This window comes from Callorhinus ursinus, unplaced genomic scaffold (assembly GCF_003265705.2).
Source record: "Callorhinus ursinus isolate GAN/ISIS: 27379988/994484 unplaced genomic scaffold, GSC_fseal_2.0 scaffold15, whole genome shotgun sequence".
Lineage (NCBI taxonomy): Eukaryota > Metazoa > Chordata > Mammalia > Carnivora > Otariidae > Callorhinus > Callorhinus ursinus.
The window spans coordinates 3,289,708-3,302,571 of record NW_027397077.1 but is presented as its reverse complement, the minus strand read 5'-3'; the positions used below and the strand labels follow the sequence as shown (position 1 = coordinate 3,302,571).

Genomic DNA, 12,864 nt, shown 5'->3' with positions numbered 1-12,864 from the left:
TCCAGCAACCCTCAGTTTGTTTCCTGAGATTAAGAATTCCTCATATCAGTGAGGTCATATGATACATGTCTTTCTCTGATTGGCTTAAGAAATAACTATTATTTACAAGACTGCTTATTCATTTAGTTCTTCATTCATTCACCAAATATTTATTGCATGCCACTGGGTCCACACACTGTTCTAGGCACTGGGGATACAGCAGTGAGCAAAAACAAAGTCGCTTCTCTCGCAGCACTTACATACTAGTAAAGAAAAGCAGGTAAGAATGCAAACAAATACACATGTATGACAGTGGTGAGTGCCATGGTGTTTCTGGAATACAACCCTTAGGCTGGGGTCCACCAGGACATCCGGCTGCCATTCAAAATTCAACTTGAATGTTTCACTGGTTTCCTCCGAAGGTGAATTCCAAAAAATGACCTCATGGAAGCAGTTTCATATTTCATCACAGTCTAAAAGGCCGAGGTGACGGTTCATCAAATATTTAAGATTTATGACTACATAGCCTGACCTCTCTGCCTTCTTACGTGAGACCACGTGAGAAGCGCTATAGGGAAGAAACAGATGTAAAACCAAGAGAGAAATAAAGGAAGAAGCAGGCACTTGAAGCTGGTGTTGTTTGATTCTCTCAAAAGCTTTTCCATAGCTACTCGCGTTTGGCCTGTTTTCACACAGGTACTGGGTCACAGATGTTGCCAAGAGAGTTTCTCATAGCCTTACACAAGCGGGTTTCACACTCACAGAAAATGGCACCATGGTGTTGGCATTTTACAAGACGGTCTGCCAAAGTTCTTGATATACCAAGTCTCACTGTCTCGCTGTATTTAACACCTCTTGCTTCTTTGGGGGTGGAAACAGAAAAAAAAAAAAAAAAAAAAAAACCACCCACAAAACCACAAAAACCAAAAAACGAAAACCTCCCTATCCACTGGGCTTGGTTATTCTAAAATATGTAGATGTGACTATAGATATTAGGGTGAACTATATGAAAAAGGTTGACTATCAACAAGTCCATAGGACCAACCTAATATATAGACACTTTGTACACTTAAGGCATTTATTTTTAAGAGTTGGGTTTCTACATCATTAGAACTATCCACAGGAGTCATGGAGTTTATGATTCCCTTACTAAGTCAGTATTTCCCTATCTTTACAAGCCAAAGACTGCCCAATTAGCAGAGGGCATAGAGAGATGCCTGCCATTTCTCTCCTGGACTTCATTCCCTAAGAACACGTAAGGAGAGGGTTCTGGATTATTCTCCTCAACAGAAACAATGGGAAACAACAAAGCTACAAAAATACAAACTAACCTGAACCACAGTCTCACTAGTTTTTGCTTTCAATGCTTGTTAGCCATTGTGACAGATGAAATCCCAGAGTGCAGCTAGATCACCAATATGAACAATATGAAGAGAGGTCATTCTTTCACTGAAAAATTCTAATCCTGTCTCTGTAACTTACTTATATTATATAAAACGTAAAGAACACATACTACACTCTCTGTCTACCCAATGAGAACGAGCTTTCTAAATATGTTTACATAATACATGGCTCACTGACAACCTCTTCTTTACATAAACCAATGGTATAGACCAGAGACTCCTGAAACTGATCTGGGCATTCAAAGAACTTAAAGTTGATAAAGAAGAAAGCACAAGTAGATTAGAAAGTGATCGATTCTTTAATGAATGGGGAAAAATTCAAATTAGAGCCCCATCTCAAACCATAAACCAGTATAAATCCCATATAGATTAAAGAATTTTTTTAAGTATCATAAAACAAAACAAAAATGTCAGTATTTAATGTATTTTTGTAAGGTGCAAGACGCTCTGTCCTGAGCAAAAAGCAACGGAAGAATTCACAAACTATTAATAAATCTGACTCTAAAGGTGTAAAACGCCTGTATATCAACAACACCATGAACAAAATGAGAAAGTAAGCAATAAGCTGAGACAAAATCTTTGCCAAAACTGCAATAACAAAAGGTTATCTTACTCTATAAAGAGTTTACACATGAAAAGAGAAAACATTAAAAACCCAATTTAAGAAACGGACAAAGGAAAAATGGAAAGAGAAATACAAATTTCTAATAAATATATGAAAAAGATCAACTTTAGAATTAATCAAAGAATGCAAATTAAAACAACAATGAAATATTCTGCCTAACAGATTGGCAAAAACCTGTTAAAAAACGGGCATTCTTTTACACTGCTGCTGAGAATGTAAACGGATTCCACCTCTCTGGGGAGCAATGTGGTAACAACGTGTCAAGACTCTTTAAGGAAAAGTTCACGCCCAAAGTTAGGGTATCCCCAAGACTCAGGGGGACACAGCATAAAGTGTACACAGGGCTACGATATTGAGAAAATAAAGGAAATTTTCAACTTTTAACGTTTGTGGCCCCTGCCCCTGGGCTCCCGGGGAAGCTATACTTCAACATTTACCAAGGTCAAAATGATTCAGCAAAATTCAGAGTATGGGCACTATTTCTGCCCAAGCACACACTGCACATCTGCTTCATTTATGAAAGAACCAAAAAGGAGCATTCCGAACATAAAGATTAAAAAAAAAAAAAGAAAAAGAAAAAGAAAACCTCCCTTCTCCCTGGTTCCCATAAGATTAAAGCCATACAGCTCTGCATTTACTAGAAGTTAAGATAAGGTCTGCAACTTTCTGAAATGTCCTTTGTCTAATGATTTGTAACTTTTTATGTAAAAAAAAAAAAATGTATACAACCCTACACCAAATGTTCCTTTGCTGGAGCTTATATAACCCTACACCAAATGTTCCTTCACAGATCACTCTCTTCTTTGTGAAGACTGTGTACCCCGGCAGCTGTCCTAACTTGGCCTTGACTAAAACACACTTTCTTTTAGAAATTCTAAAAGGTTTGTTCAACTTGCCTCAACAATGTACTACAGAACTTCCTGATGCTCAACCCTGTTCCCTTGCTTTACTTTCCAGACCCTGCTCTTGGCCACTCCACCACTCAAGCCCTGATGGGCACCACCTCTTCCTGACAACAGATACAGCCATTTTATTAGAGAACTATGACCATTCCATCAATGTGAAAGGTGTGACTCATGTCTTGTATTTAGAATCAACATGGCCCTTTTCTTCCTTAGCTCTGTCTCATCCAGTTCCTTGCCTAGATGCTTGAAATCTTGTCTTTTCCTCCCTATCTTTCCAAAGCATCAATCCCCACTACTCCACTCCTCTAGGGTCAGTCCTGACCTCACCCTTACTTGGGGCTTAAGGTTAAGTTTTCTTGAGAATGACGGAGGCAGCGTCATGTGGTCAGAACGGGACAGGCCTGAGAACTGGACCCGAAATGACAATCATATATGGACAGAGAAACCTACGCAAAGAGTAGGAGACGGGCAAAGAAACAGAACACACGGAAGAAGCACATGAGGGCATTTGTGTGCGCCCGAGAGAAAATGCACAAGAATGGACCACGGAAAGTGCATCTTAAAGAAAACAAATTTTGTTAACAAAAAAATAAAGATCTTGGCTTTTGCAAAGACTAATTCCCTGTGGGATCTCAGGCAAATTATTTACTGTCGGGAACCTCATCTTTCTAGGATGAGGAGGTAGACCCACAAGATCTCTGAGGGCTTTCGAGCCTTAATACAGTGGCAATGATCTCCGGGCCACAGAGATGCACTGGCTGGCCTTTCACTGAGTCCAAATCCCCCAGCCTTGGGAAGCAAAGACCCAGGGATGAATTGGGGCGGGGGAGCAGTAACACGGGAACTAGAGTACAAAACTACGTGTACATGTGCATTTTTCTGGGAATGGGAAAGGGTCCAGAGCTATCATCAGGGTCCGTGGCTCCACGAGTCTGAAGACCCGGATCTCAGAGACTTCCAGGCCAGAAACTGCACGGCTCCGGGACCACCTTAACGCAGCACGCCCCTTCCCTTCCTGCCCCCAGCAAGTCGGAACCTCCCGATCCGGGGGCAGAGGTCTCCACTCCACAAGTCTCTCGTCCCGCTGAGCCCCGGGCTGGAGTTTACCTGCTCACAGGCTCTGGCCTGCGGCTCCTCACGCTTCTGTTTCCACTTTCAGGGGAACACAGCCCGGACGGTGACTGTGGGCGCCGCCATGTTGGCGGAACAACAACTTTATCGGTAGCGGCCGGCGCAGACACAGACAGGCGGGGGCGGAGCCGGGGGGGGCGGAGGGAAGCGCGGCCCGGGGCGGACTCCCGACAGCCTGTGGGGCGGGGGCATCTGCGCGGCGACCTCGAGTTCCGCCCCCCGCTCCCAGGCACCGCCTCACGACCGCAAGCCCCGCCCTTCGGCCCAGTCGTCTACCCTGTCTCTGGCGTCACCAAAACCCAGAAACGTGGGGGTCAGGTTATTCCAGGTGCTGTGGACATCGGTTTAGTGGCCTCAGAGTAAACTAGATGGCAGTTGGCGTAAAGAGCACTGGGAGAGTCCTGATGCCCGGGTTCTAATCCCAGCTTAGCTACAGCTCCCTGCTGGGCTTGGGTAGGTCTTTTGATCCTTAATGATGGTTCAGGATCTTCTTCCATCACATTCCGTGATTTTATAGCCCTGGGAAGGGAATTATCCAGCCATGATCGGGGGTAAAGTATAATTTTCTCACCTAAAGGTGGTCTGGGGGTCAGGAAAGCAGGATTCCCGACCAACCATTTCCTTGAGGAGTTTATGTATCCCCAACCCAACCTCTCCCTCGCTTCCCACTAGTGTTTCTAGCTACACATGAATGACTCGATGAATGAATTGTAAAGAACCAGTGGTGTTAAAGTATGATTTTCAAAAAGGTAAAGCCCGCTTAAAGGAGATTTTGAAGAACTCATATACGTGGTAATCAAAAACGAAATGCATTTGGTAATTGCGCATAACTGGTTGATATCCTATAGGACAAGAAAAAGTAATGTTTGAGAGCCATCTTTTCCACAGGGCTGAAATCATTTGTATCTCTGTCAAGCAAAATTCAGCCCATTACTCTCCATATTCTTTTTTTTTTTTTTTAAGATTTTATTTCTTTATCTGACAGACAGAGACACAGCGAGAGAGGGAACACAAGCAGGGGTGGGGTGGAAGAGGAAGAAACAGGCTTCCCGCTGAGCAGGGAGCCCGATGCGGGGCTCGATCCCGGGATCCTGGGATCATGACTCGAGCCGAAGGCAGACGCTTAACGACTGAGCCACCCGGGCACCCCGTTACTCTCCATATTCTACATTTTAACTTCTACTCTTACAGAGCTGGACAACAGAAGACAAGCAAATGTGCACACTCCTGGGGCACCTGGGTGGTTCAGTCAGTTAAGCGGCTGCCTTTGGCTCAAGTCATGATCCTGGGGTCCTGGGATTGAGCCCCACGTCAGGCTCCCTGCTCAAGCGTGGAGCCTGCTTCTCCCTGTCCTGCTCCCCCTGCTTGTGCTCTCGCGCTCTCTCTCTCTGTCAAATAAATAAATAAAATCTCAAAAAAAAAAAAAAAGGTGCATACTCCTCCAGCACCAGATAATCGCCAGACCAGCACTCCACCCAAGGGACACACAGGAATCTTTTCTGCCCATTTCCAAGTCTTTAACAAAGTTTCCTAACAGTTCAAAATCTAAATACTTTGCTAGTCAAATGGTGGTCTTCAGATTATCATCGGCCTCACCCCAGGACTTGCTAGAAATGTCAAATCTCAGGTCACACCCAAATCTGCTGAATCAAAATCTGCATTTTAACAAGATCCCCGGGGGATTTTTAGGCACACTGAAGTTTGAGACTCACTATCTTAGAATGTGAACACTAGAAAGGATCTTGAGAACCTCTAGATCAGCCTGCTCATTTTACAGATGAATAAACTGAGGCCCTGCAGAACTGACTGTTTAGCTCAAGGTCATAAGCAAGTTGGTAGAAGGTTTGTGATTCAGCCCTGGACCTCTAGCCTGCTAGAATAGTGTCCTTCCCAAATTCCAGAATGGAAGGTCATTAGGAGCTTGGACAGTTTCCAGTGCAGTCCTCCCACTTCAACAATTAGGACCCTGAGGCCCAGAGATTGGATACAGCTTGCCTAAAGTCATAAACAGCCTGTGGATGGCAAAGCCAGGATTCCAATCCAGGTCTTCTGATCTCTCCACCCCTGATACTAGATGCTTAATTTAAACTGACACCATGGAAGCACTGCTGCTCATATTAACATGCTACACCTAAAGTAATTTAGCCTTTAGGTATGTCATGTTTTATCCATCTGTAACTAGAGCGCCCTTTCTCTAATTTATCTAAAATACTAAATTCTAAGTAGCCTCCACCCTTATTTTGGTTCAAAATCTCTCTTTCCTCTTAAGAATTAAAGTTAACATTGACATTTTTAGGAGATTATTTCAAATAGAATTTTTCTAAAAGTCATTTGCTTTACTGGAAAGTTGCTATTTTTACATCAAAGAAGACAGTAGCATGAAAGTAAATCCCTTTCGCTCTTAAAGAGCTTGCTGCAAAGATGCATTATTGAATGAAAGAGACTAGTTGCTGGGCCGTGTAGAAAGTTACCCCACTTTTTATTTTTTAAAAAGGAAAAGGAACAAAAGAAATACCTTTGTTAGCATATGCGTGGAAAGAAATCTAGAAAAATATGTCCCTATTTCCTGTGGTGCTCTCTAGGGACAGGGTGGTCCTATGGGCCTTTCTTTTTATGACAGGTTTCTGTGCCCCTTTTGCCTTCTCTATTAGCTTGTATGGAAGGCTGAATAATGACCCCCCCCCAAAGATATCTAGGTCCTAATCCCTGGACCCTGGGAATGTCACCTTATATGGCAAAAGAGACTTTGCAGATGTGATTAAATTAGGAATCTTGCAATAAGAAGATTACCCTCGTGGGCCCTAACAGAGGCAGAGGGAACTTTGAGACAGAAGAAGAGGCAACGTGACCCCTGATACAAGATACTACCCTGCTGATCTAGAAGATGAAGGACCACAAACCAAGGAATGCAAGAAGTACAGCTCTGGAAGATAAAAAGACTAGAATGTAGATTCTCCCTATGATTCAGCAACTCCACTTCTAGGGAGATACCCCCGAAGAACTGAAAGCAGGGTCTTAAAGAGATACCTGCCCACCCGTGGTCACAGAGGCATTATTCACAATAGCCAAAAGGTGGAAGGACTCCAGGGTCCATTGAGTGATGAATGGATGGAGTAAAACATGATAGATACCTACAATGGAATATGATTCAACCTTGAGAAAGGAAGCAGATTCTGACACATGCTACAACATGGATGAACCTTGAAGACATTTAATTTGCTTATTGGGAACAAAGTTTCAGTTTGGGAAGATGAAAAAGTCCCAGAGGGTTGGGTGGTGGTGAGTAGTTACATAACAACATGAATGTATTTAATGACGCTGAACTATACACTTAAAAAATGGTTCAAATGGTACATTTTATGAATATTTTACTACAATAAAAAAAAAAAAAAGAAAGAGAAGAAAACAGATCCTCTTCTAGAACCTCCAGAGGGAGTTCTTCCCTGCTGACAACTCATTTTGGACCCAGTGAAACTGAGGTTCAAGCCACCAAGTTTGTGATGCTTTGTTATCACAGCTGTAGGAAGCGTCATGGTTCAGCTTCCATGACTTGGTATGCAGAAAAAATCAAGAAAGATTGTTTGTTAAATAAAGAGACGAATGCCCATCGCCATGTGTTCAGTTTGAATCAGTGCGGCTTCACTTCTCTACCCTCTGTTTATTTCCTTCTCTCTCCCACCTGACTCTGCATTCTCTTTGTTGGATATAAAAGCTTGTGTTTCAGCAATTTCCAGGATGAGGAGTCTCCGTTTCTTTGACCGCTTCTTCCCCTCGGTGTAAAAACAAGACTATTCTTCTATCTTACCTCGCGAGATAAGGCAAATTTACTAGACCTGATCTAGAAGTGCAGGAATCGTAAATAATTCCAACTTGACAATTATTTCCATGCTTTTGTGACCTTCCCAAAAATAAGTCACTGGGGCAGCCATGTAAATTCTTCCCTGAGCTGTCACGTTTCAGACATTGATTCAGGTCTTCTGGGAACGGCTTTCAGTCCTCCAGTATGGAGATGAAAGCAAATCCCAAGATTCTTTCAATAAAAAATGCACCAGCCCTGATAATCAAATCACTTAAGGTGTAGATAGGCTTATCATCTATGCTTCCCAAGCGCACCTGTTCTTCCCTCTTTCCGGATCGTAGCTCCTGATGGGCTTGACCTCTCATCCCCCAGGTCTGGCTGAATCCAATCTGTTCATTCCACCCCCTGACCATGGAGACAGTTCAGGCAGGTACTTGACCTAAGCCAGAAGCCTAAGCGTTGCGCTGGGAACGTTAGAACAACGATTCTCTTTCCTGGTTGCTAGTTGCTGCCTTAACCATTCCGGGATCACATCAGGAGAGCCTGCTAAGACTGGATGCAGGAGAAGGAGTTGGTCCTGGTGCCACAGAAGGATCTGCCAGATCAAGCCCTGCCTGAACCTAGTCGCCTTTCAACTTCCCATGCACAGGAGCCAGGGAAGCCTCTTAGCTGTTCAAGCCCGTTCAACTGGGGTTTTCCATTTATCACAACAGAAGGTATACTGCTATACCCGCCCACCCCACTAACAGGGACGCTGCCCTTCACCCTCCCTCCACATGGAATCCATCTCCAGCTTTTGTTACCTATGCTGTCAAGCAGCTTTCCCCAGCCCTCCACTCTAGCCTGGCACCTAATACAACCCCCCACCCCCAGCTGAGGCTCTCCTCGCCTCCTGCCTGCACTGTTGCATAGCCTCCTTACCACGTCCCAGTCATCTATCTGCCACTGTGGACACCACCCAGTGGGTATATCGGTATATGTCTTTTGAATGCAATCCTTTAAGTTTGGCAAGTTCACAGATTCCATATCTGTGAATTCACCTACTCTCTAAAATTGATGCGTAACCCCAAAATCAATACTCGTGGCGCTTTTGTGGTCATTCACAGACATACACAGGGGAGTGAAAAAATGGGAGTGCCCCTCTCCCCCAGCCCATGCCCGTTCCCAGCTGAGGCTCAACAAGGTGACACTCCACCTCCTTGTTTTACCTCTTATGCTATCAACAGGGTCTTTTCCCCAGGATATTATATGCCATGTTTTTTTATATTTTTGTACTTTTTGCTAGTGAATTCACTGTTTAAAATGGCTCTGAAGAAAAGTGCAGAAGTGCGGGCTCGTGTTCCTAAGCCCAAGAAAGCTGCAATGTGCCTCATCAGGCACGAGTTACAGGGCTCTGGGCTAAAAGTTCAATGTTAATGAATCGATAATATATATTAAATGAAGTGTCTTTAGGCAGAAACCCACATACAAGAAATGGATCAGCTGACAAAAACTATGACCAGAGGCTTTCAGGAACCTAACCCTGTATTTTCCTTAGGAACCATGCTTCAGTATTCACTTTATATCACAATTACCGTGAATAATGTGAAACAACTGTATGCGGAAAGCAAATAGGAGTGATCCGGACTTTCTGACATCATAGTCATCAAGAGCACATGCTTTGGACAGAGGCAGCCTGGCTTCGAAGCTCAGCTCTACCACTTTCAAGATGAATGATTGTGGGCAAGTTCCTCAGCCTCCCTGAGCCTCAGTTGCTCTCTGTAAAATGAGGATTATTATACCCACCTATTAAGTTGCTGGGAGGATTAAAAATTTTTAAGTGACATTATTTACATATATTATGTAAAGTGTTTTTGCCAAGTTCCAGACAGGGTAAACACTCAATAAACGGTACCTTTTGCTTTTGTCATTGTTATTGAGTTTAAAGAGCTGGTCTACACACACTGCTAAGTGGTTGGCAAGTGCCAAGATTGTACGGGAAAGAAAGAGATCTCCTGTCTAATACTGACCCCATTCAGGCCAGGAGGGGGTGGTGTGGATGGGCCTCAGTGATGTTCCCACCAGAGTGCAAGCTCCTTGAGGACAGGAACTGAATCTTGCACATACCCTCGGTGACACCATGCCCAATGAATAAGCTCAGGGAGGGAGGCAGATCCAGGGTAGAATCACAGTTTAGTCACTTACAAGCTGCGCAGACTTGGACAGATCACCTACCTTGCTTCTCTGACTTCCAACAATAATGGTGTCTGCCTTGCAGAGATGGTGTCACTATTAAGTACAACAACCCATGTACAATGCCCCCTAGGGTGCTTGGCACATGGGCCTTTTGGTAAATGTTGGATTCCTGTCCCTGCAGAGACCAGCCGGCTTCCTCGATTATATCTCAGCTCATTCACTGACCCCCCCCCCCACATCCCGCTCCTTGGCTATAATTTCCCACTTTTCCTTATTATATTTAGAGATGAGCCTAACCCCCCACTACAAAACCCCATTGCAGTGGTCCCTACATTTATCATAAAGGTCCCCCTCACCATTTTAACTAGTGTCATAGATAATTCTTCAACAGTTCTTGCTGAGCTGAAAGTCAAACCTAGCATTGATGTGCCAAAAGACTCACAATAATCTTTGCAGAACGAGGTCACTGACTAGGAAATTAAAAGTAGACACCCTTTTGAAAGTTGCCACAATGCCATCTTGACCTTGAAGGGTCTGGAGTAAAATCATTATTTTCCTAAGGGCCTGATACTTAAAAGTACCCTTTTTTGTCATCCCTTCCAGGGTACAAAGTCTGCTGAAAGTGACCTCTTTTGTTGACTTTTTAAATTTGGGTTCCCCCCCTAAAAAATGCCTTATAGTTCTTGAGTGTTTATAAGAAACCCCATTTGGAGTGATTCACACCACAATTCTATTTGGACACAGAAACAGACCTTGGGATTAAGCTTTTAATCTGTTCATTATAGGAGAAAAAAAAAATCTTCCCATTGCTGCAAATCTTCTTAGGCCTTGTGATTGCTTCTAGAAAAAGATAATCCTATTTGAAGAAATACTGAATGTATAAAATAGTACAGATGGTCCCCGACATACGATGGTTCTACTTATGATTTTTTGACTTTACAATGGTGAGAAAGTGATATGCATTTGGGAGAAACTGTACTTTGAATTTTGAATTTTGATCTTTTCCCAGGCTAGTGCTATGTGGTCTGATCCCCCTCTAATGATGCTGGGCAGGGGCAGTAAGCACAGCTCCCAGTCAATCATGTGATCACGAGGGTGAACAATAAATACAATTACAGCCGTTCTGTTTTTCACTTTCAGGACAGTATTCAATAAATTACGTGAGATATTCAGCAGTCTATCATCAAATAGTCTTAGTGTTGGATGATTTTGCCCAACTGTTGGCTCATGTAAGTGTTCTGAGCACGTTTAAATTAGACCAGCCTAAGCTGTGATGTTCGGTAGGTTAGGTGTATTACATGCATTTTCCACTTACAGTATTCTCAACGTGTGATGGGTTTATCAAGACATAACCCCATAGTAAGTCAAGGAAGAGCTGTATTGAGTTAAGTTTGACCTGACTATATTCAGAATTTGTTATTGCTGGTCTAAGAGTGGGCTACAGGTAACATGTGTTTATTTGCAAATATGTGAAATGTATCTTACCCATGTTTTGGTGATATCTGCAACTTGAATCAATAAATGTCAGGAAGATCTTATAGTTCCTACACCTCTGCCAGATTTGGCATTTAGTCACCATCTTTTGGCATCTCTATATTCTTGTAGAGTTAAGTAGCCCTTGAATTTATGTGCATATGCCTTCTCCCAAGTAGACAATAACCTAAGTCAATGATCATACTTCTCTGATCCTTGACCAGCAGTATAGTTTTATATACAGAGAACACAAGTTGTATGTTACTCCCTAAGATCCAGCTTATTGTTTTGCAGCCCAAGTCATACAGCAGGCAAATAGAGATAGCCTAGGCCTCAGTTTCCTACTCTGCCCAATTTATGGGGTGTACAGATCATGTACATAAAGCATTAACAAGTGCCGGGCACTTGAAGGGAGCTTGGGAGGTGGTGGGCTGATAGTAATGGTAACAGTAATGTAACTGGCCCTCCATGTCCTGCAGGGGCTAGAAGGACTTGCTGGCAGTAGCTTTCCAGTGGCTGATGACAAACACATCCCAAGTAGAGAAGGTGGTGCCAAACATATCTATACTTTTCCTACTAGTCACCTTTCAGACCAATCTGAACATGTGTCTGAGAAGAACCTGGAGTCCCTTCTTTCTAGTCTCCTCTCTCCTCCCTCCTCATTCCCTGTAGTCTTTTTTACCTTCCGTGACCCTGCCTACAGAGTTTCTAAATCTAAACGACAAATGGCCCTTTCTCTTCCTAATATTGGCTGCCTTTTGTAGCAGAACTTCATGTTCTTCTGCTGAATGACCTCTCTCCTACCAGTGTGCAAGATAAGAAGAATAAAGGGAGATGAGGGAATGAAAATCCTGGTCAGCCAAACAATAACAACAAGATCACCGTGACCATAAGCATCAGCATCAGCATCACCCATCGGCATCAGCATCACCATCATCATCACAATCCATCAGTATCACCGTCAGCATCACCATCATCATCATCACCTATCAGCGTCAGCATCAGCATCACCATCACCATCATCATCCATCATCATCAGCATCATCACCCATCAGGTCAGGCATGGTACCTACCTCATAGACTTATTGTAAGGCTTAAATGAGAGAATGCATGTGAAGCAGTTGGCACAGTTCCTGGCACAATGTAATGGCAGCCCTTAGTACCGTGTATGGGATCTTCCCCTCCCAGGAGCTCAGGGTGGAGCAGGCAAGGCAACCTGGCTAGTGAGTGTCCATCCAATAAAGGTATAGGCGGCTTAGTGCTGATAAACTGCAAAGAGGTATACATTCAATACTTTTCTCCTAGTTCAGTCTCCACATCATCTACAAGGTATGAGACAGGATTAGTTGAACCTCTGCTTCTCAAACATGTATG

The 12,864-nt window shown here is 43.5% G+C and overlaps 1 protein-coding gene across 4 annotated transcripts in view; it reads right to left on the bottom strand.

The window, feature by feature from the left end:
• Window positions 1-4,126, bottom strand: part of LARS2 (leucyl-tRNA synthetase 2, mitochondrial) — a 148,906-nt gene extending 144,780 nt beyond the window's left edge. For all 4 annotated transcript variants that reach the window (XR_003210723.2, XR_012380863.1, XM_025885025.2 and 1 more), the window contains exon 1: window positions 4,020-4,126. The gene's annotated coding sequence lies outside the window, so the exon portion shown is untranslated. The remainder of the gene's footprint in view (window positions 1-4,019) is intronic.
• Window positions 4,127-12,864: the final 8,738 nt, after the last annotated feature.